Source organism: Rhinolophus ferrumequinum, chromosome 2, assembly GCF_004115265.2.
Source record: "Rhinolophus ferrumequinum isolate MPI-CBG mRhiFer1 chromosome 2, mRhiFer1_v1.p, whole genome shotgun sequence".
Taxonomy (NCBI): domain Eukaryota; kingdom Metazoa; phylum Chordata; class Mammalia; order Chiroptera; family Rhinolophidae; genus Rhinolophus; species Rhinolophus ferrumequinum.
Window position 1 is genome coordinate 62,928,184 of NC_046285.1, and position 23,720 is coordinate 62,951,903.

A 23,720-nucleotide genomic window follows, 5' to 3' on the forward strand; every position below is an offset into this window, starting at 1 on the left:
TTTTTTATAGTAAGGAATTCTGAATGCAAAATAAAGAGATGTATGAAGAACTTAGCACACTCAAATTGAAATCACTTGGATCCTGTTTTTAATTTTCCTTGTTTATTACAAATTACTTAATTGTTCGATGCTTTAGTTTTTTTATTTCAACATTTCAACTTATTAGGGATTAATATATGTGGAGTTCTTCGAATTAAGTAGATAGTGTCAAATACATTTAAGATCTTATTTTGTTAATTTTTAGTACAAAGGATCAAATCGGGCAAATGCACTTACAATATAGTATTTTGAGGATGATTCCTCCTGGTCATATGGCAAGTGAAGTGGAGGGCCACTTGCAGACTTCAAGTCAAAGTGTGATGGACTCCCACCTTATTACCACTAGTTCTGTTGGTAACAAAGAGTTTCAGAAAATTCATGTATGATTAGTAACTTACCAGAAGAAAGTCATGAATGTTTTGGGGGTACTTCCCTAACCTTTTAAAACAGACAAGTATCCTGACATCCCACAATACATTCCACAAGGCTGCTTCCTGATGAACAATTCTGCAAGGCTAATCTGACACATGGTTTCTGTTGCACTACTCATGTTGAAACATTATATTTTCCTTTCCCTCCATCTCTTGCTCTTCATTTTACACTGCTGTTTATTTCACATGACTTTATTTTACACCGACCCTAGCCTATTGGTGGCAGTATATGAAATCTCAGTTTTTCATCCTACAGATGATTTCTGGCTCTGTGGTCTCAGATCCATCTGTTTTTTTTTTTCTTTTTTTTTAACTGAGCTTTTATGTCACTAGAGACAGCTTTGCATTTTAATAAAGTTTCCAATCCTATAGGGCCCACTCTCCTGAAATAGCTCTAGCTTCCCAGGGCTGCTAAAGAGTTGAGCAGAGAGCAGAGAAGCTTTTGTGGACAGTGATGCTGATGGCAGATAACTCCAGCTGTCATTACAAGATCATCCAGATAAGGGGGGACAATCAAGTAGGGCTTATGGTCCACTTGAGTTTTTCTGATTGTAAAACCAGCCATTTTTCAATTTAAATAATTTAAGGATTCCAGCTTCTCTATACTCTAAGGCTCATTTAGCCTCTTATTAGCTAGCTCTTTTTCCAGTTCAAGAGGTGGAAGGGAAGAGTGCGGATTTTTTGTTATTGTTAATTCACAGCAGTGGGTAGTGGTGTGAAAATAAAAAATAAGCCCAACAAATTTGATGAGAAGAGAGAACAGAAATCCATGCAAGTAATCATAATTGATTTAAAAAGTTAATTGAAAGGAATAGAAAGGGACAAGTGCTGTATGGCCTAGCATATTATCAAAAGGCAAATGACAGAGAGGAGAAGAGTTAGAAAATTGATTCCCAGCTAACTAGAAGAAAACAAACACAGTTCTTAATTTTAACTGAAAATCCCAAATTCTTTTCTAAGTCCTTTCTCATAGTATTTTGACAATGATCTTATCTCACATTATTCCCATGGAAGGAAATGCTGGGAGGATCAGGAGGGAAATTGCAAAACAAATTCGCAGTATCACCGAGGATTGAGCTCAGGACTGATTTACAGAATCACCTATGACACATCAATGACAGCAAATGCAGTTAAGAAACCATAGTTGGCATAAGTTCTTCCTTCTTTTTCCTCTTTTTCTTTTAAATTTTACAACCCTTCCTTCCTTCCATATCTCTGTTACCAAAGGTCAGTAACCCATTTATTTTCAAGTGGTATATACAGGAGTTACCCCTGTCAAGTCACTCACTTCCATATAAGAAAATGGGATATGAGGTATGAGGGAACTGTCCAATAAGAAGGCAAGCTCTTCTTGAAACTTTCAAGGGCATCTTTTGGCAGGAACATGTCTAATGTTTTTGTGTAGGGATTCTAGGGATGGGACAGTTCTGGAGACCCACGCACTGTCTATGCCCCTCGGCCTTTCTTTTCCTTTGCTTAGGAGACACTTTCTGCTCACATGAAGACACAGGATAAAGGTCAGAACCTGGGAGAGAAGGTTGGATAGTTAGAGAAAATATTTCCTGACAGAGGTAGAACCCATGGTTACCACCAAGAGTTGAATCTGACTGATAGGTACTCTTTGAATTCTTAGAAAGACAATAATGGCATGCAGACTATTGACCAAATAAGGTCTTTAGTTGACACTTGAAAGGAATCTTCTTATATAGAAGATGACATCAATAGCTAAGGAGTTACAATAGGAGGAGAGATCAGGAAACATTGTTTTCTTTCCTTCCTTCTTTCCTTCCTTCCTTCCTTCCTTCCTTCCTTCCTTCCTTCCTTCCTTCCTTCCTTCCTTCCTTCCTTCCTTCATCTTCCTCTTTCTAAACCATAGAAGTCCATGTTTCGATTAGTAGAACATTTTATGATAGGTGTAATCGCTGATGCATAAGTAGATCTCAGGAAAATATGGGATATCTCTATTCAAAGAGCAGATTGTAAACTTCTGCATGGTGTTCTGCTTTTTCTTCTTCTTTTTTTTTTTTTTTTTGATTTTTTTCTCCCTTCTCTCATTTTAGAATTAGTGAAAACAAAACAAACATAGCCTGATAAGCTATGAGTGCCAGAAATAGCTAATATTGCATACACTCACTGTATTTTCTTTTTTAAACACTAGGATTGAAAGCTCTGTAAGGTCAGGGGCACTGATTGATTTACTCATGACTGTATTCCCAGCATTTGGCACTGTGCCTAAATATTCGTTCAGTGGTTGAATTAATGGGATGTCCATTTAATATCCGAGCTATAAGATGAGGATAAAGGAGTGGTAAATACAGAGCCAGTTAACATAAATATTACCTCTTTTTTTTTTAAATCTTCAAAAGTTCTGTTAGAGGAGACTTTCCCAAAATGTGTTCAACAAATCATTATCCCTAAAGAATAAAAACAGACTTTTTTTTTCCAAAAAATGTAGAGCAAGTCTATAGAAAAATAGTTTGGGATACTCTATTACACAAAACTCAAAAAGATCTTTGCAGTACAGTTTCTCATAGTTTTTACAAAAACAAATTTTCATTGTGAATTTCCTAGAGGGGGACATAGCATGCTACATTTCAAAAAAATATTTAACCATTTCACTCTTTTACCTGGTCCAGTCTATATAGGAATAGTATTCCATAAGACATGTTTTAAGGAAAAATAGCATCTTAATTCAGCTGTGTTTTCTTTAATTCTCTTTCTTTTGGATTTGAGTCCTAATTAATTTTTTCCACTATGAAAAACACCCCTAAACACAACATGAATATAATTACCACTACTGAACTTTACACTTAACAACATAAAACAGATGATAAGTTTTATGTATGCTTTACCACAATTAAAAATTTTAAAAATTCTCCCAAAATATTACTTTTCTAAATAAGAGGTGAATCAATATTTTCCCTAAGGGCTGTAATGATTTTCCCACACTTAATGGTGTTGCCAAATAAAGGGCCTGATTTTGGTCAACAACATGTTACTGGATTGCATTTGCCACCTACATGCTGTATCCATCCTTAGTAAGTATCTTGATTTTCAACATAGGGCTATGGATCTCTGAGGGTGTGTTTTAATAAAATAGCTCAGGACGATTACACAAAAAGATCCATGACTATGTAGGGAAAGTTTATTGTAGTTTAGTAGAGAGAGTTTCGGACTAGGAGACAAGAGACTGGATTACAAAATTGATATTGTCACTGGCTCCGTCTGCTAACTGAAGTAAACCCTGCTTCCCTTATTGAAAAGATGGCCTCAGTTAGTAATTTTTTTTAAATTTTTTCCCTTTAGCATGGGATTTTCATCTTACATGGAACTCTAATAGACACAGCAGATGAAAGCAGAGATGCTCTGGTCTCAAGGAACTAAGAGGCCACTTGGCCGCCTTTCCCCTACGGCCCTGAGTATCCTCAAAGAACCTAAGAGCTCAAGGGTACAGAATTTGAAAATTATGAGGCTAATCTTTAGGTTTCTTTCCAAGTCTTACTCCTGCCACTAGGAGTAAGACTGAGGTAGAAAAGAATGTTTGTGTCCATATTAAAGCCTGTGAACCCCTGTAATTTTATACATATCCACACAGCATTCAGCTATTACAGAACACAGAACACTGCCGTACTTCCTGTGTCAAGCACCTTTTGAATTTCAACATATATTTTAGATTAAAAAATAAAACAAGAAAAATAATATCAGAATGTACTCTTCCCTGAGTTACTTTATGGATACGTTTCAAGATATAGACTTGATGGTGAATTAAAATTCAGTGCAAATATGGTCACTGAAGCATTGCCTATTTATATGATTTTCTAAGACCTTCTTAGAAAAGTTTTGTTAAAAACAAAAAGTGTTAATTATATAAAAATGTGTATTCTTTTCAAAGCATTACACTATATTATGGTTAAAAAACAATAGAGAAATGAATGCCAAACTATTACAACAGAAACAGTGCTTCTTGGGCAGCCTTTACAATTATGACATGTTTACTGGGAAAATGCATTACTCATGACAGGGTTACAAAAGCAATAATAACCTTCTTGAAATTTAATAGCAAAGTCAGACATGTAAAAATCAGTAGCACACATGGTAACATAACTACTTTTGTTAAGATTGTACGTAGGATAAAACAGATATTTAAAGCTACATTAAGATGTGGGTAAATAAAGAACCCTTTAGAAAATTCACAACATACATGCATCACAACTAAAATCATGATGTAAATTGTTCTAAAAATAGCATTCTTGAAAATGAAAGTCTTTGTATTTTATTTTGCTTCTGTTATTTTGGGCACTGTTGCTTTCGCAGTTTTGTACAGGGTGTCAGAATTAAATGTCCCCTTAACTATACATATATCTATCTTTTGGGGGCAGTGACAAGCTACCAAATGCTTTCATTGTATCTAAAGTGTGACTAATGAGTGATTGTGATCTATAATCAAAGAGGATGTTTGCTTTTGCAAAAAAACGTAATTTATCCAAAATAGCATTGAAAATAAACCAGGAACTCCAAAGTAGCAGTTAAAAATGTGTAATCAAAAATAGGCTATAAAATTGCACTTACCATCAAACACAAGCTTGAATTACAAAATATTCTTTTTTCTGAAATTTATTTTGTTATTATAGTTTATCGTGTAATTCATTATTTACCTAGTCATGTACTGTTGATATTTAAAAGAGATTCACATTTTAAATTATTTCATTGTTTTTGTTTTTTTTTGTTTTTGGTGTGCAACTACATTTTATTAGTCACCAAAAAAACCCTCCTTTGTTTATAGAAAAGAAGTGAAACCTTTATACAGGCATACCTCGTTTTATTACACTTCAATGTATTGTGCTGCAGAGATGCTGTGTTTTTAAATTTAATTTTTTATCATTAGTTTCAGGTGTACAAAACAACATAGTGATTAGACATTTACACACCTCACAAAGTGATAACCCCAACAAGTCTACTACCCATCTGACACTGTACATAGCTATTATAATACCACTGACTAAAACCCCTATACTGTATTTTACATTGTGACTATGTTTTTTTAAATTATAGTTGACATTCAATATTATTTTATATTAGTTTCAGGTGTACAGTACAGTGATTAGACATTTATATAATTAATGAAGTGATCCCCCCATAAGTGTAGTACCTATCTGACACTATACATAGTTTTTACAATATTGTTGACTGTATGTCCCATACTATATTTTACATCCCTGTGACTATTTTGTAACTACCAATTTGTATTTCCTAATCCCTTCACCTCTCTCACCCATTCCCCCAGTCTCCCTCCCTTCTAGCAACCATCAGTTTTTTCTCTGTATCTAATTATTTCATTGTTTTTATAACCTTAAAATATTCCATTGAAATCTCTCATGGAGTTTTTACTTATTTTAGAGAATGCTAGCTTGAGACATATTTAAAAAATAAAGGTCAAAAGTCATAAAGGATAATAGCTGATGGTTTTGATAATGCTAATTATATATTACTGAGAATAAAGGTAGAAAAGGAAATATGAATACTAAAGAAAGATAAACATCCCAATGCTGGATTAAAAAAAATAATGAAAAAACTCTTAAAATGTCTTTGTACTTCACTGTCATAATTCAAAGACATAATGAAGCCTGAATTAAAAATGTCAGTTTCTGTGAGTGTTGATAACTTGGTTCTTTGTTGGGCAAGTCAAAACGTGTCTGTTTGATAGGCAAAAATGACAGACTAAAAATGGGAGAAGTTGGATCTAAAAAAAGAAACACACACACACACACACACACACACACACACGACTTTAAAAAAAGTCCATAATGTACTTGAAGGAGAAGACCTATAGGGTAGGATGCAATATCTTTAGAAAGTCACCAAGCAGCACTAAAAGGCAACGTCCACGGCCAATCAAAACGATTTCTGTGACTGCTGGGGCTCTTGCATCTCCGTCTTTACACTAGACTGGAAACCCTTTGTACTAATTACTAGACTGTACCAGATTTTCTGGTTCAGTTCAATCCCATAATTGACTGACAGTGATGGGCAAGGAAGGGGAAAAATTCAGGCTCACCACTGCAAGCAGAGGGTCAGAAATGGTTTCACAGAGAGCCGGTCACAGCCTAGCACCAAAAGCAGGGTTAAGCAAGCATCATCAGCACCTACTCTGATTCTCAGGTTAAAAAGAAAGTGAGGAAGTAAAAAACAACAGTCCACGCTGCTCTCACCTTACAGACCAATTCTTAGTGTGCAACCATTTTACATAAAATGAATGGAGAATAGCTTCAGGTGTAAATGGTAATTTTAGATGTCACTGATTTTTATTTTGCTTTGGGGAAGTAGATATGGGTTTGTCTCCAAAACTCAAATAGTGCCATTTTGCTAAAGTTAAACAGTCTTTTGTTTGATTTACAGAAACTAGGAAAAACAAAGCTGCCATTTCACTCCTAGGGCTAAAATAATCACTAAAGTGCAAGGCATATTTAGAAAGCCTATGACAGGTTCCATCATCAAAATTAAGAATCTGAAAGCCCTAAGCATCCTAATTCTCACATTCTTTGCTTGTTTGTAATTCATTGATTTGTATTTGCTGTGTATCTCTAGCAATAAAATGGTTGTCCATGAATCCATACCTTTTCAAATAAAAGTTTAAATAATAATTTACATGAACTTAAGAGTTTATGCATTAAAAAATAGAACACATTGAGCACTGGATAAAAGACTTAGTCGGCTGAACATTTGTTATTCACTTAGAACTGTTCTCCACCCACTTTATTTCTAACCAAAAGAACAACTCTAGCTTTATCTACACCAAACATTAAAAAAGCAGGTGCCAGAACCAGAGTCAAAATAAGAACTCAGGCCATTCCGTAGGCAAGGGAGAATTATGTACTATCATGTTGAGGTCAACTGACTTGAAATTTAATCATAGGTTAAGCCCCTTTTCTTTCCAGGCTAAAGAGTAAGCAACACCTGTGTCAGCAGCAGCTCACATTGCAATTGACATAGCAGCCAGTTCAATTTTTAGTTACAAGTCAATTACTTACTGGAATAGAAAGGGAACCTTTCATCCATTCCATGGATGGCCACTTTTCCGGAGAAACCTGTCAGGTTTTCTTTCTCCAAAAGAGGAAGAGAGAAGAAAAAGTGAAAGTTAAAAATAAGTGGTATGCTGTAAAGTTCTAGAGCTAGGCCAGCACACTAGAGCAGAAAAGTTGTGCAAATAGCTTACCTTCCAAACACTGAACAGAGCTGTCTTGTAAATGAGGCCTATCCCAGCTGATAAGTCCTGGGACTTTCCTCATCAGAGAATCAAAACAGGTGAAATGATAATAGGTGATCTACACCTGAGAAGAAGGCCAGCTGACTGCATGAAAGGAGAGAGCAAATGAGTAAACTGTCTTCCCTCAGCTACAGTCAGCTCTTGTGCAAGGGGAGTTTCAAATGCACTAGCTATAGACTTTTGTCCAAAGCTGTGGTTCTTTTTTTCCCCCTTTTTTTCTTCTTTCTTTCTTTTCTTTCTCTCTTTTTTTTTTCTTAGTGAAGCTAGATTAGTTCATACAAAACTCAACAATACAGCACTGAAACCCATTGTTGATATTCAACATTTTTCACATAGCGGAACAGAATAGACAATACGGTATCTAGGAAACCATGGGCTGGATTACAAACTGATGATATCTCATCCTTCTGGGGGCCTGTAATCCTTTTTATTACCTACCACAGTAAAAAAAAAAAAATCACTGTGTGTGGGGGGAGCTCTCAGAATAAATCAATAACACTGCTATTCTTAGGAAAATAGGATAAATTAAAATGAAATCTTGCTTATAACACTAAATCCCAAAGTGCCATTTGCCTTCTATGCAAGTTAATGATTTTTAAATGTATCTTAACCTTAAAAAATTAAATTATTTGTAGGTGTTTGCTTAATAGTGTTCAAAATTAACTGGGACTTCCAATTTCTTGTGATAAATACTTTGAAAGTTATTTATTTCAAAGTGCCCAATACTGAGGCTAAGGCATAAGTACAAAGTAATTTTCATTAATTTGTTTTAAAATGCATGTGCTGAGTTAATAGTAAGTTATATATATATATATTTCCTCCATTAAGAACTCACTGAAATTCGAGGTTTTGGGGCTTACTTACCTGATATCTAGTTTAATAATAATAATAAAAAGTTGTTAACTAATCCCACGTCTTTTTAATTTTTCATTTTTACAAATGCATTTCCTTATGATGTATAACTGCAAAGCCATTCTTTACAAGGAAGTTACGTCTATTAACCTTTTTGAAAATCTGGTCCAATCCCTTTTTAAAACACAATCCAGTTCCCATACTTTTCTTAAGCCTACAAACGGTCTAGGTAGCCACAGAAGGGATTGTTCCTACTAGTTTCTTTTCATCACTTCTGCAATTGACCAATTGACAACTGATTGATGGTTATCTTTTCACTTCAACAATGAAAGAAATTACCATCACTATAGCTATGTACAGTAAATGCCTCCAGAGTAAATTACATGATTCTAAAATTCTCCTTAGCTCACTTAGTAAAACATCAACACAAAAAAGTTTCTTTTTGCGCCTCCTTTCCTGTACCACAGATTTGGCCTTTTCTGTCAGCTGCAAAAAAAGAACTTGACAGCTTCTTTAAAAAGAGGAATATAAAGGAACTTGAATAAAGGATGGCACTGGGCCTGTCTCGAGCAAGTGGCCTTTCTTTGCACTTGGAAAGAAATTAGTCATGTGAGCACAGATAAGCCCTAAAAGAATACTCTGAAGACTATTCCCAGTGACCTTGAGATTCTCTTTCCTTCCTTAGCTGTTCCTGAACACTAGAATGACAACATAGATTCTGAACACGGATTTGCCAACTTATTTTGAGTAGGTGTTGTTTGTCATTGCAAACATCCTTAAAATTTTAAACTTCCTACTGCATTGCAACCACTCCCCTGCTCTTTCTAAAAGTGCTCAAACAAGTGCTATTATGCCAGTGTCACATTCACCCATTATGATATGTTGATGAGCAAGAGCTTTAAATTCTATTCCCAAATCTAAAGTTACTGTAAATATGTATTTTATTCTCACATGAAAGCCCCAAATCTTGTCCAGGAAGGATATTCAAACATATTTTTCTATCTCTGTGCAATTAAAGTCATTTTTTTCCCCAGTGAAGTAAATATGCTGCTATGAATGATTGGGCTAATCTGCTCTCTCATTCCTGCCCTCCACCCCCTCCCTTTTAAGATCACATTTTTAAAGAGGAAAACACACCCAAATAGACAGGAAACATGATTTCTCACTATTTCCTCTGATCAATAAATTTGTTCTGCTGACTACCACAAGATAGAGTGAACCATGGTTTTATTGTCTAGAATGACTTGGCACTGTTTGGAACTTTTCCCATTCTATTGATATTAGGAAGTGACATAGCAATAAAGGAAAGTGATTTCCATTCTTATTCACTGCCAACTCCATCTAAGACTTGGGCTAGTTTCCTGATAATTTTGGCCTCAGTTATTTGACCAGACAATAAGATTTTATTGAATGCTGACATGTTCTTTATGGTGGTAGGCTCTCTAATAATATAAGAAATATGAGATGAGATCCTGCCCAGCAAAAATGGATAATTTATTTGAGGAAATAAGATATACAGGAGGACACAGCTACTGAGTGAAACAATATGCATATTATATAAATACACACGTATGATAGCATTACGTGTTGTCACATGATACTTGGCATAGAGATGGCACTAAATAAATTTTGTTCACTTAAGAAACAATTCATTCTCTTCCATATTACCTTTGCTATATTTGTCAGTGATTTTATTGTTGAAATATCCCAGATGACATTCACATAATGTCATTTTTGAATCTTTATAGTTGCTCTCCAAAGATGTACTAGCGTAGACCTCCAACAGGTCATACCCACATTAATGAAACTGCTTTCAGGATGATCTCATCTTTCATCTTTACCCACAACATCACTCCTCCAGCTCTGCTTTGACCATGTTACATATAGTGACTTGGTTTTAGAACGTATAATCCCTCTCTTTTGCTTATTGCAAAAGTCCTTGGAACTCCCCAGTCCAGGGAACTTCCTTGGTTAGTTCCAAGGCTCTGCAGCATCTAGTTCCAAGGTAGCACCTCTTTAATCTTTTCCTGTCAACCAGCTTACTATTTGTTAATAGTATATCTTACTATTACATACATGCCTAGATGCATAGCAAGCTGTTCCACCTTTTATCTTCATCTTCTGTATTCAAGATCCAAATAAACCTTAGTCCACTTAGGAATATTTGCCTGTAGCCGCAGTTCATGAGTATCTCTCCATTCCTTGAAGTCCTTCACATTTTTTATTAACTTTCATGCACATTTAGCCCACTTTGAATGTTACCTCTTTATTAAGATTTCCTTGTCAATTCAGATAAAATGAATCTCTTCTTTCACTGTGCTCCATAGTTCTTGGTACACATCTTTATTATAATATACACTATCTTGAATTATATTTGCATATCATTTTCCCCAGGTAGAATTTATGCCCCATGAGGAAAGGAACTATATTGTATGTATATTTTCATGTCCAGTTTTTGGCATGTAGATGCTCAATAAATGATTATTCAAAAAAACACGGTTCTTGTTCCTAAGGAACTCTCAGTTCAGGGTGGAGCTTATATTGTTTGTGAGGTTAAGATGGTAGCTGAAGATTTAAGTAAGTAAAAAGGATTGGCAGTGAAACCATCAGCAGTTCCTTTAAAAAGTAAATTTATTTATTTATTTACTTATTTATTTATTTTATTTAAATTTATTGGGGTGACAATTGTTAGTAAAATTACATCGATTTCAGGTGTACAATTCTGTATTGCATCATCTATAAATCCCACTGTGTGTTCACCACCCAGAGTCGGTTCTCCTTCCATCACCATATATTTGATCCCCCTTACCCTCATCTCCCACCCCCCACCCTCTTTACCCTCTGGTAACCACTAAACTATTGTCTGTGTCTATGAGTTTTTGTTTCTCATTTGTTTGTCTTGTTCTTTTGTTGTTTTTAGTTTATATACCACATATCAGTGAAATCATATGGTTCTCTGCTTTTTCTGTCTGACTTATTTCGCTTAGCATCATACTCTCAAGATCCATCCATGTTGTCACAAATGTTCCTATATCATCTTTTCTTACCGCCAAATAGTATTCCATTGTGTATATATACCACAACTTCTTTATCCATTCATCTATCGAAGGACACTTTGGTTGTTTCCATGTCTTGGCCACCGTAAACAAAGCTGCAATGAACATTGGAGCACACGTGTCTTTATAGATAAATGTTTTCAGAGTTTTTGGGTAGATACCCAAGAGAGGGATTGCTGGGTCATGTGGTAATTCTATTCTTAATTTTTTGAGGAACCTCCACACTGCCTTCCATAACGGTTGCACCAGTCTTCATTCCCACCAACAGTGTATGAGGGTTCTTTTTTCTCCACAGCCTCTCCAACACTTGTTACTATTTGTCTTGTTGATGATAGCCATTCTGACTGGGGTGAGGTAATATCTCATTGTGGTTTTCATCTGCATTTCTCTGATGATTAGTGATGTTGAGCATTTTTTCATATGTCTATTTGCCATTTGTATGTCCTCTTTGGAGAAATGTCTCTTCAGGTCCTCTGCCCATTTTTCAATTGGGTTTTTTTGTTGTTGAGTTTCATGAGTTCTTTGTATATTTTGGATATTAGCCCCTTATCAGAGGCACTGTTTGCAAAAATCTTCTCCCATTCAGTTGGTTGCCTCTTTATTTTGTCGATGGTTTCTTTTGCTGTGCAGAAGCTTTTAAGTTTCATATAGTCCCATTCGTTTATTTTAGCTTATACTTCCATTGCCTTTGTAATAAAATTCGTAAAATGCTCTTTGAACCCAAGGTCCATAAGTTTGGTCCCTATGTTTTCTTCTATGCAGTTTATTGTGTCAGGTCTTATGCTTAAGTCTTCGATCATTTTGAATTAGTTTTGGTACATGGTGACAGACAGCAGTCCAGTTTCATTCTTTTGCACGTGGCAAAAGAATTCTCCCAGCACCATTTATTGAAGAGGCTGTCTTTCCTCCATTGTATGTTTTTAGCTTCTTTGTCAAAAATTATCTGTCCATATTTATGTGGTTTTATTTCTGGGTTCTCAATTCTATTCCATTGGTCTATGTGTCTGTTTTTCTGCCAATACCATGCTGTTTTGAATATTGTAGCCCTGTAGTACAAGTTAAAGTCAGGGAGTATGATATCTCCAGTATTGTTCTTTTTCCTTAAGATTGCTTTGGCTATTCGGGGTCTTTTGTGGTTCCAAACAAATCTGATGATTTTTTGTTCTATTTCTTTTAAAAATGCCATTGGGGTTTTGATGGGGATTGCATTAAATCTGTATATTGCTTTGGGTAATATGGCCATTTTAACTATGTTGATTCTTCCAATCCATGAGCATGGAATGTCTTTCCATTTCTTTGTGTCTTCTTCAATTTCTTTCAAAAATGTCTTATAGTTTTCAGCATACAGGTCCTTCACATCCTTGGTTAAGTTTATTTCTAGGTATTTTATTCTTTTTGCTGCAATTGCAAAAGGAATTGTTTTTTTTATTTCTTTTTCTGAGATTTCACTGTTCGTATATAGGAATGCAATGGACTTTTTTTTTTTTTTTTTAAAGATTTTATTGGGGAAGGGGAACAGGATTTTATTGGGGGAACAGTGTGTACTTCCAGGCCTGTTTTTCCAAGTCAAGTTGTTGTCCTTTCAATCTTAGTTGTGGAGGGTGCCGTTCAGCTTCAAGTTGTTGTCCTTTCAGTCTTAGTTGTGTCTGGCGCAGCTCAGCTCCAGGTCCAGTTGCCGTTTTCTAATTGCAGGGGAACCGGCAACCTTGTGGTTGAGAGGACGCACTCCAACCAACTGAGCCATCCGGGAGCTCAGCGGCAGCTCAGCTCTAGGTGCCGTGTTCAATCTTAGTTGCAGGGGGCGGAGCCCACCATCCCTTGCGGGACTTGAGGAATTGAACTGGCAACCTTGTGGTTGAGAGCCCACTGGCCCATGTGGGAATCGAACCGGCAGCCTTCGGAGTTAGGAGCATGGAGCTCCAACCGCCTGAGCCACCGGGCCGGCCCCTGCAATGGACTTTTGTACGTTGATTTTGTAGCCAGCAACTTTACTGTATTCGTTGATTGTTTCTAATAGCTTTTTGGTGGAGTCTTTAGGGTTTTCTATATATAGCATCATGTCATCTGCAAAGAGTGATAATTTAACTTCTTCATTCCCAATTTGGATGCCTTTTATTTCTTTCTCTTGCCTGATTGCTCTGGCAAGGACTTTCAACACTATGTTGAAAAGCAGAGGTGATAGGGGACAGCCCTGTCGTGTTCCTGAACATAGAGCAAAGGGCTTCAGTTTTTCACCATTAATTATGAGATTAGCTGAGGGTTTGTCATATATGGCCTTTATTATGTTAAGGTATTTTCCTTCTATACCTATTTTATTAAGTGTTTTAATCATAAATGGATGTTGTATCTTGTCAAATGCTTTTTTTGCATCAATTGATATAATCATATAATTTTTGTCCTTTATTTTTTTATGTGATGTGTCACATTGATGGATTTGCGGATGTTGAACCATCCTTGTGCCCTGGGGATGAACCTCACTTGGTCGTGGATAATATTTTTAATGCATTGTTGTATTCGATTTGCTAGAATTTTGTTTAGGTTTTTTGCATCTGTATTCATCAGAGATATTGGTCTGTAGTTTTCTTTTTTTGTGTTGTCCTTACCAGGTTTTGGTATCAGGGTAATGTTGGCCTCATAAAATGAGTTAGGGAGTACTGTCTCTTCTTCAATATTTTGGAAGAGTTTGAGCAGGATTGGTATTAGATCCTCTTTGAAGGTTTGGTAGAATTCACTAGTGAAGCCATCTGGTCCCGGACTTTTGCTTTTGGGAAGATTTTGGATGACTGATTCAATTTCGTTACTGGTGATCGATCTGTCTAGATTTTCCAGTTCTTCATGGTTCAGCCTTAGAAGGCTATATGTTTCTAAGAACTTGTCCATTTCTTCTAGGTTATTGAATTTGGTGGCATATAGTCCTTCATAGTATTCTTGGATGATCCTTTGTATTTCTGTGGTGTCCGTGATAACTTCCCCTTTAACATTTCTGATTTTGTTAATTACTGTCTTCTCTCTTTTTATCTTAGTGAGTCTAGCCAAGGGTTTGTCAATTTTGTTAATCTTTTCAAAGAACCAGCTCTTTGTCACATTAATTTCATCTATTGTCTTTTTGTTCTATAGTTCATTTAGTACTGCTCTGATTTTTGTTATTTCCTTTCTTCTGCTGACCTTGGGTTTCGCTTGTTCTTCTTTTTCTAGCTCTTTAAGGTGTAACATGATGTTATTTATTTGGGATTTTTCTTGTTTCTTGAGATAGGCCTGTAATGATATAAATTTCCCTCTTAAAACTGCTTTCGCTGCATTCCAAAAATTTTGGTAGGATGTATTTTCATTGTCATTTGTTTCTATGTATCTTTTGATCTCTCCTCTAATTTCTTCTTTGACCCCCTCGTTCTTTAAAAGTATGTTGTTTAATCTCCATGTATTTGTGTTTTTTCCTGCTTTCTTTTTGCAGTTGATATCCAATTTCAAAGCCTTGTGATCAGAGAATATGCTTGGTATGATTTCAATCTTCTTAAATTTGCTGAGGCTGATTTTATGTCCCGATATATGGTCTATCCTTGAGAATGTTTCCATGTACACTAGAAAAGAATGTATAGTCTGATGTTTTAGGATGAAGTGCTCTATATATGTCAATTATGTCTGTGTCATCTAATGTGCCATTTAGGGCTGCTATTTCGTTATTTACTTTCTGTTTGGATGATCTATCCATAGCTGTCAATGATGTATTTAAATTCCCTAGTATAATTGTGTTTTGGTCAATTTCTCCCTTTAGTTCTGTTAGTAGTTGCTTGGTATATTTCGGTGCTCCCTGATTGGGGGCATAAATATTGATGACTGTTATGTCTTCTTGTTGTATAGTCCCCTTTATCATTATGAAATGTCCATCTTTGTCTCTTGTTATCTTTTTCACCCTGAAGTCTGTTTCATCTGATATCATTATGGCTACACCTGATTTTCTCTGGGTACCATTTGCTTGGAGTGTCAATTTCCACCCTTTCACTTTGAGTCTATGCTTGTCCTTGTAGCTGAGATGTGTCTCTTGGAGACAGCATATGGTTGGGTTTAGTTTTTTGATCCAATCCGCTACTCTGTGCCTTTTTATTGGTGAGTTCAGTCCATTTACATTTAGGGTGATTATTGATATGTGAGAATTTCCTGTCATTCTATCTTTAGTTTTCTGGTAAGGCTGTGTCTCCATTGTTTCTTTGCCTTTTTGTTGTTGTCTATTATTTCTGTGTGGTGGTATTCTATGATGTTTTCCTCTGTTTCTTCTTTTAGTAAATTGAATTTTTAAAGTAAGTGTTTAAATGTTTGTGTAAATGAAGACTAAATCAAAGCCAATTGTTTGGAACATGGAAATTTCCCATAAAAACATACTTGCATTTTTAAATCAGTCTACAAATTGCCTATTTGGTCCAGAACCTAGCTGAGTTGTGGTAACACAGCCATTTTTTGAACATTTGTTAGTTCAAAGCACTGTAATAAGTACTTTACATAAATGTAGTTCTCAAGGTTACCTTATGAAGTAAGAATTATAATTACCATTTTACAAGAGGTTAAATTAATCTCTCAAAGTTCCATGGTCAGTAAACAGCAGAGCTAAGACTGGGGCCCAGTCCTATCTGCCTCTATGGCTTAATGTTGTTCAAACCTGACTCTTATGGTACAAATGGTCTATTCCTCAGTTATCTATCCCAAGGAGTCTGTAGGTGATAAATATGGTGGAGTAAAAGGAAAAAGGAAGAGTTTTCTATTTCTTTATCACATAACTAGTCTGGAAAATCACTGTTTAAAATTGTTTTTTGCATATTCTAATTTCTCTTTCTTCACACACACACCCTACTGTTCCAGATGCCTTCCCTAATCTTTTAGGTTCCCAGCATGCTAATTTTAAAAAATTTCTCTGTGGATCCCTACTTAGATCTTCAGTGTTCTTCACACTTCTCACCCTGCCTATTCAAAATCGCTATTACTTCAGCGCATGTAGGAATTAAAACCAACCTAGTTGATGTGATTATTGCAAACATGTGAATGATGGATAGATGTTGGATTCTTCTTTCATATGAGCACTTTGAAAAAAAATGCTTATTAACCTAAGTGAATATGTAAGGATTAAGATTCTAGGCCTCTAAGCTATGTAAGCAAAGCAGATACTTTCCATAGAAGCCTCAATGTGTGAACAGAAAGGAATTTTGAAACACATATGATGGTGGCATGGGTGAGATCTAAGAGATTACCCAGGCTCTGCCTGAGAATCAGCTACCTTAGTGATTTTTAATTTGGGAAAGAGTCATGAACCCTTTTAAAAATGTGTTGATGGCTATAGGCTACCTCCCCACAACCTTTTTTCATATTACTTCATGGAATTTACGGACCCTTGAAGAAACCATGGGATTGGAGGTTAAAAAACCCTGACCAAAGCTGCTGCTTTTTTTTGGGTGAGGGGAAATCCTTCTCTCTACTTTGAAGTAGGTGGGTCTTAACCATAATTTCATGCTAGAATTAATTGGAGAGCCCCACGGCAGATATTCTGATTTAATAGGTATGTAGTGGGTCCTGAGCAGCAGTAATTAAAAAGAAAATCTATCCTCGTGATTCTGATGTGCAGCTGAGCTTAAGAACCATTGTTTTAAGACAGCGGTTCTCATAGTATTGCCCTGGACCAGCAACATCAGCATCACTTAGAAACTTGTTAAAAATATAAATTTTTGGGCCCACCTCAGATTTACCAAATCAGGAAACGCTGGAGGTGGAGTCCAGAAACGTGTTTTAACAAGCCCTCCAGGTAAATTCTGATGCATGCTACAATTTGAGAACTGCTATTCTAACCTGTTGGAGACCTTCAGCCTTAGAGGAATCACTCCCTGGCAATGGCCTCATACTTGCTTGGCTCTCAAGGCCAATAGTGGCCACTTGTGAAGGAGGGGTTGTTTTAATTTATGGATGGTTTGATAGAGATGGAAGTACAGAGGTAGTCATTCTGTCAGGAAGGAGATATCGACTTGAAAGATATGGTAATAGAAATGGCAACTTAAACTAGCAGAGTAGACGAATTGTCTGAATGTATGTGGCATGTAGAATGAGAAAATAACCCCAAGGGCAGCAACTCAGGGAATACCCACAGTTTGGGTTAGGAGGAGGAAGAAACACTGGCAAAGGAGAGAGACAACTGGCAGAGAGAATGGAAGAGAACCTGAACAAGCACAGTGGCATAGAAACTCAAAGACAGGCTGATGAATCAGCAATTTCAAATGAGGCCTGAAATTGATTGGGTTGATTGCAGAAAAAGATGAAGGAGTTGGCTAGAAGGAAGTCATCGATAACCTCTGCTGAGGAATTTAATATTGGGGTGGAGGAAAAGACAGACTGCAGAGATTCAAAAGAGAATGGGAGGAGAGAAATGAGCTGTAGTGGGTATAAATGATATCTTTTGAGACTTTGGCTGTAAAAGAAGGAAGGAGGGCAGTGATTGGGAGCAGCAGGCTCAAGAAGGCCAGTGTAAGGACAGGAGAAGTATACATATCTTAAGAATTAAAGGAAGGAGACTTCAGGAGACCTTATTTATTGAAGCAGTGGGGAAAAGAAGCTATCATGAGAATAAAGTCAAGAGTAGAAAAGAAGTAAAAGGACTCAGAGTTGACTTAGGAGTGGGAAAAAAAAGGAAAAATGGAAGGATTCATGTGGGAGAATGGTTTGTGAAGATAAAGATGATGGAGCATGAAATAGGTCATGCCTGATGGCATCAATCTCCTTTGTGAAGTAGGAATAAAATCATTTCGTGAGGCTTTGCTTTTTTTTTTTTTCTTTTTCTTTTGAGAGGGCATGACAGAAGGTAAAGGTACACGAGGATTTAGAACAGGAAAAAACTGGAATGAGAGAAAATACATTTCTCTGTGGCCTAGCACTGGCCTCTTCTTACTTTCAAGTCTCTATTTTGCATACTGCTATGATGTTAACTATCTCCTACTTGCCATAGTTTTCCTGTTTTTTTTTTTTTCCCACTGGCTCTTTTTTTACATGCTCTATAACAGGTCATGGTCCCTAGAGTTTGCCCTCAACCCTCTTCTCTTTTCAGTCTTCACCTTCTCCTTGGCCATCACTCCCATGGCTTTATCAATTTGGTTATCAAATTCAAAGCCAGCCCTAAACTTTTTCTTGAGTTCTAGATCTGTATTTAACTATCTACTGGACATTTAGTACCTCAGCTTTTCTATGTTTAGAATCAAATTCTTTATCTGCATCACTGTGAACTACTGTAAGCATGCGCCTCTATCTTCAGCACGCTGTATTCACCAGCTTCACCATTAATTATGGCGGTCTCCAAAGCAAGAAACCATCCATGATTGCTTCTTATTCATCAATTCTAATAACTAATACTTGTCTAATGTTTTAAACTTTACTTTTTAAAATTGCATCTTTTCTAACTCATATTCCAAAGTTTAATCCTCTGTTGTCTCTCACAATAACCTTCTAGCCGATCTCTTGGCTTCTAGTATATTCACTCTTTAACCCATCCTCTATTTCATGACCAGAGTTGGCTTTCTAAAATGCAGATCTGGCTGTCTCCCACCTTTAATGAATATTCATTTCCTATAGCTATGGTTTTCATACTATGTTCTGGAATCCAGGGTTTCTGAGAGGGATTTCAAGGATTCCAAAATTAAATGATAAATATGATGATGAAAATGCATTTGTATCACTGATTAAAGTCTATTACTGCATCATACATGATAGTGATGCCCATGGCAGAGGAGAAAAGTATACTAAGCGTACTGATAGACTGTTAGAGAAGACAGTTGATACCATTGTCTTATAATACACCCAGAGGAAAATCCAAAAATATGAATTTGTGATGCTAGAAGAATAAGCGTGAAGGATGATACTGCAAGAAAACTCCAAACCAAATGGGCCAAAGTATAGATATCGCCAATCCCTGTTTTGCAGGTCTTCGCAAGCAATAGGAGAGATATATTACAAATGAAATACATACCACATACATAACAGGGAAAAGTGCTTAGTGTCAAATCAAATCAGGTGGGAAGAATGTGGAAACATGTATTTGTACTGCTTGTATAAAAGCAATAGTAGGGAAAATAGCAGGACTAGTGATTGTTTTATAAAAGCTGTTACTGAAAATATATTTGCGGAATCATGTAACGTGCATAGACAAGCATTAGCCCTTAAGAAAATGCTGTTTTCTTTCAAAACAGTTTTAGTTTATTCTATGCAGACCACCAGTTTATTAAGGTCTCATCTTTAAATAAAAGATAGTTCAGAATTAAACATTTTAAACAATTATTAACTGTCTACTAGGTGCACTGGGTAACATAGTCTGAGTTTTGTAATTCACTTTTTTGTAACTGAAATTTTGTGGCCCTCACCCAATAAGGTGTTGATATGAATATTGCAAATGAATAGTAATCCACACTTAGCTATTCTCAACTATAAAATAATTGTGCCAGCTTTCATATCTTTTTGATAATTTTTCATCAGCTGAAAAAGTCTAATTTGGTAATGCTTACAAAAGCAGATGAAGTGTTAGTGATGAAATAGAAACAAAGACTTAGTGTATATAAAACAAAATAAGTGGGAATCTTTAAAAAGTTAAATATTTGGCCTTATTATACCTTATTGGTCTTAATATCTATTACATCTCCCTTCCCCTGCCCCATCTTGTAATCTTTCTTGTACTTTAAGAAGCTGAATACTTAACGTCACTCATATTTGACCATGCTCAGGCTGACTGTAACTGAGTGTGTGTGTGTATGTGTGTGTGTGTTTTCCAAGAAATATGATTAAAAGTCTGAGTCCTAGAATTAGACCTAGGTTTGAATGACTACTCTGCCCCTTACTAACTTTATAACTCCAAGATTAAACTCTTGATGACTTAGTTTCCTCATGTATAAAAGAGATAATAATAGTAGCTGCCTCTTTCAGTTGTTAGGGGAAATAAATGAAATAATTTATTGGAAACACTTAGCTTGGCATACAATAAACTCTAAATTTCAATGAGCCATTGTTGTTACCACTGTTTCGTTGTTATTCTTTACCTACACCTATTTAGGCGCCACCTCACATGACTGCCATCCTCCTTGCAGTGGCCATAGCAGGGATGGAATTCAGATTGGACCTTGAAGGGGAGACATGATTCACATTGTATAACATAGCACAAGCGCCACCAAGGGAGAGAGAGCAGATGGAGAAGAAAATGGGTCCTGCCACGTGCATTCTGCACGGATGGCTTTAGACAGCTTACTTAATCCCTTTCATTTGATTTCACTATCTGTAAAATGAGGTTAATAATGACAAATTTTGGCCTGGTTGTTCTCAGAAAAAAAACCAAGATAGCCTCTAAGAGAGCTCCTGACTCAGTGACTGGCACTTAGTAGGAGTTCCAGTTTACTCTCCTACTGCCAGCCAGACCACCTGCTTCTCTTTCTTTCCCCTTCCTTACTCTGCTGGAACCCTAGTTGAGGCCCTTGAGGCCACATTCACGTTTCATCTCCATACAAAGCTGGAGTAACTGATTTGCTTTCCTCTCATGAGAGTGGACACCTGCAATGGAAACAAGCTCTGTATCTTGGTTGAATGGAAAAGAACCTGGCAACATCATTATCATTATTTTTTAAAGCATCCATTAAAAGGTCCTGTAGACTCCCTGAAAAAGGCATCTTCCTTTTTACTCATCTTATTGTTTTCATTATTTCCTCCCTTGAGCAAGCACATTATACAATTAAAACAAGTTGGATTCAAGCTTTTTCAATGTTTTGATTAAGATTTTATGTTCAGTTGTCAGTGGTATGTAATTTTGGAAGTATGATGCCAATTTTTAATTAATTCTCGTAGGTTAGCTAATTAAAACAATTAGCAAGAGGTGGGGCTAACCCACTGCAAAAATAATTGGAGGATCTCTTGAACATTATCCTTGAGGTTTCATAAAACCTCACAAAATGGTGTAAATTTGTTGTAAAAAGTAGCTAGCTAGAAACCAGAGAGAAGTAATTATAACATCAAACAAAAGTTGCATCTGCATTTATCTTTTTTAAACATAGGAGATAAAATTTTCCTTCAGCTTCTGGAAGCTGCTTCTGCCTGCCTCTGTTCATGGCAGTAGTAACAATTAGGAATGACACCAAATTATTTTTTTCAGTAACAGCATGCTATATAAACTTTAAACTTTGGAGATAAATATCAACAAGACAAAGTACTGAGAGATGAGAAAAATGAAGAAACACACACCAGGAAAGCCCGAGAAAATGGTAGGAGAAATATCCAATGTGAATTCATCACTCTACTGCCAACAGGATGTGCCCCTTGAAATGAATGGGTTTCCAACTTTTTGACCTTCAGAGTCAAAACATATTACCTAGAAACTTAACACAGGACATAATACTTGATCGTAGTAGAATATTACAGGAGCGACTATGAAAAGAAGAAGGAACAAGATACAGGAATACTCAAGCAGTTTAGTATATTGGCTAAACGCTAGAACTGTGGGGTCACAGTGTCCAGGTTCTCAGCCTTTCTCCATCTCTAAAATAGGGATAACAGAACCTATCTGAAAGTATTGCTGTACGTACTAAATAAGTTAATATATGTGAATCACTTAGAACAATACTCTATGCAAAATAAAGATTAGTGATTTTTAGAATTATCTTTATTCACATTTAATATATGAAAAATCTAGTAATTTCCCCAAGACACACCAAAGCAACCTCCAGTGTGTTGTAGTTGACTCAAATGATGGTATACAACTTTGCAGAGGCCCAGAGTTTTGGGAAACAATGATTTAAAACCTCAGTATACTTATCGGGAGTCTTAAAAATGTTGATATCCTTTGATTTCATAATTTCACCTTAATGTCTAGCCCAAGGAAATGATGAAAATGTAAACAATGATAAACAAAGATATTCACTACAGCATTATTTATAAACGAAAATTTGGAAAATCTAAATGTCAGAAATAGGGGAATCATTTACAAGCATTAAAAATGTTGGCTTCTGGCTATTTCATAACGAATGTTATTTACATGCGAAAATGCTGATGGTATAGTGATAAATGAACTCAGCAATATATGTAATTGCATTTATAGAATAATCTCGACTCTTTAAAAATATCTAGAATATACCTTTGAAAAGTGTACGAATAAATTAACATTATTTCAGAGGATTAGAACAGGACTCAGCAAACTTTCTCTAAAGGGCCAGGTAGCAACATTTTAGGTTTTGCAGGCCATATAGTTTCTGTCAGAACCACTAAACCCTCCTGTTGTGGTATGGACAGCTGCCATGGATAATAGTAAACAAATGGGTGTAGTTGTGTTCCAATAAAATTGATTTATGAAAAACAGGCAGTTAGTCTGCTGGCCATAATTTGCCAAACTCTGGGTTAGATTTACAGATGTATTTATTTCCTTTTTCATATTTTTCTGTATTTTCTAAATTTTCTACAGTGAGAAAAGCATACATTACTTTCATAATCTAAAAATTAAGACAATAAGTGCTATAAAAAGTAAAATACCCTTTGCTATAAAGAATAAGTGACACCATACATGGTCAGAAAATGGGTATAATACAATTCTCTAAGTTAAAAATGTAGATCAGTTCACATTAAAAAATGACACTCAAAAATAAAATCCTCCGGTGGTTGGAGGATGTTAGAAGAGAGACACTTAGAAGGGAGTCCAGAATATTTTACCTAGCCTACAAGGCCTAAAAGAGCTGGCTTCTGGTTATATTTCAGAATTCATTTCCTATCACTCTCTTTCTTGATCACTTGCTCCAGCCATGCCTGCACTGGCATGCGGCATTGGGATTGAGCCGTTAACGCAGACTTACAGAAATAGTAGTACCATTGGCTTCCTCATCTGCTTGGGAAAAGGCTCTGCCTACCAATCCAACAGCCCTGGAAATCACTTTAAAAAATTACTTGGTCCTCTAAATTCTTTTTAAAAATCTAGGTATTTGTATTGGTTACATAATATACCCCAGTATTTGACTCAGTCTTCTGTATTTTTCATCCAGATATTTGTATTTAAAATATACAGCCCATGGCAACAGGAAACAAATTCAGACTATT

The 23,720-nt window shown here is 36.0% G+C and overlaps 1 long non-coding RNA gene across 6 annotated transcripts in view; it reads right to left on the bottom strand.

The window, feature by feature from the left end:
• The window catches only part of LOC117037596 (uncharacterized), a 126,780-nt gene extending 118,843 nt beyond the window's left edge, over window positions 1–7,937 (bottom strand). For 2 of the 6 annotated variants that reach the window (XR_004425554.1, XR_004425555.1), the window contains exons 1-2: window positions 7,684–7,935; window positions 7,499–7,571 (exon numbers count right to left, since the gene is read on the bottom strand). This is a non-coding gene — a long non-coding RNA (uncharacterized LOC117037596). Of the gene's footprint in view, window positions 1–276; window positions 388–7,498; window positions 7,572–7,683 lie in introns of all 6 variants that reach the window. The other 4 variants (XR_004425556.1, XR_004425560.1, XR_004425557.1 and 1 more) reach the window with 4 other exon arrangements.
• Between the last annotated feature and the right edge of the window lie 15,783 nt (window positions 7,938–23,720).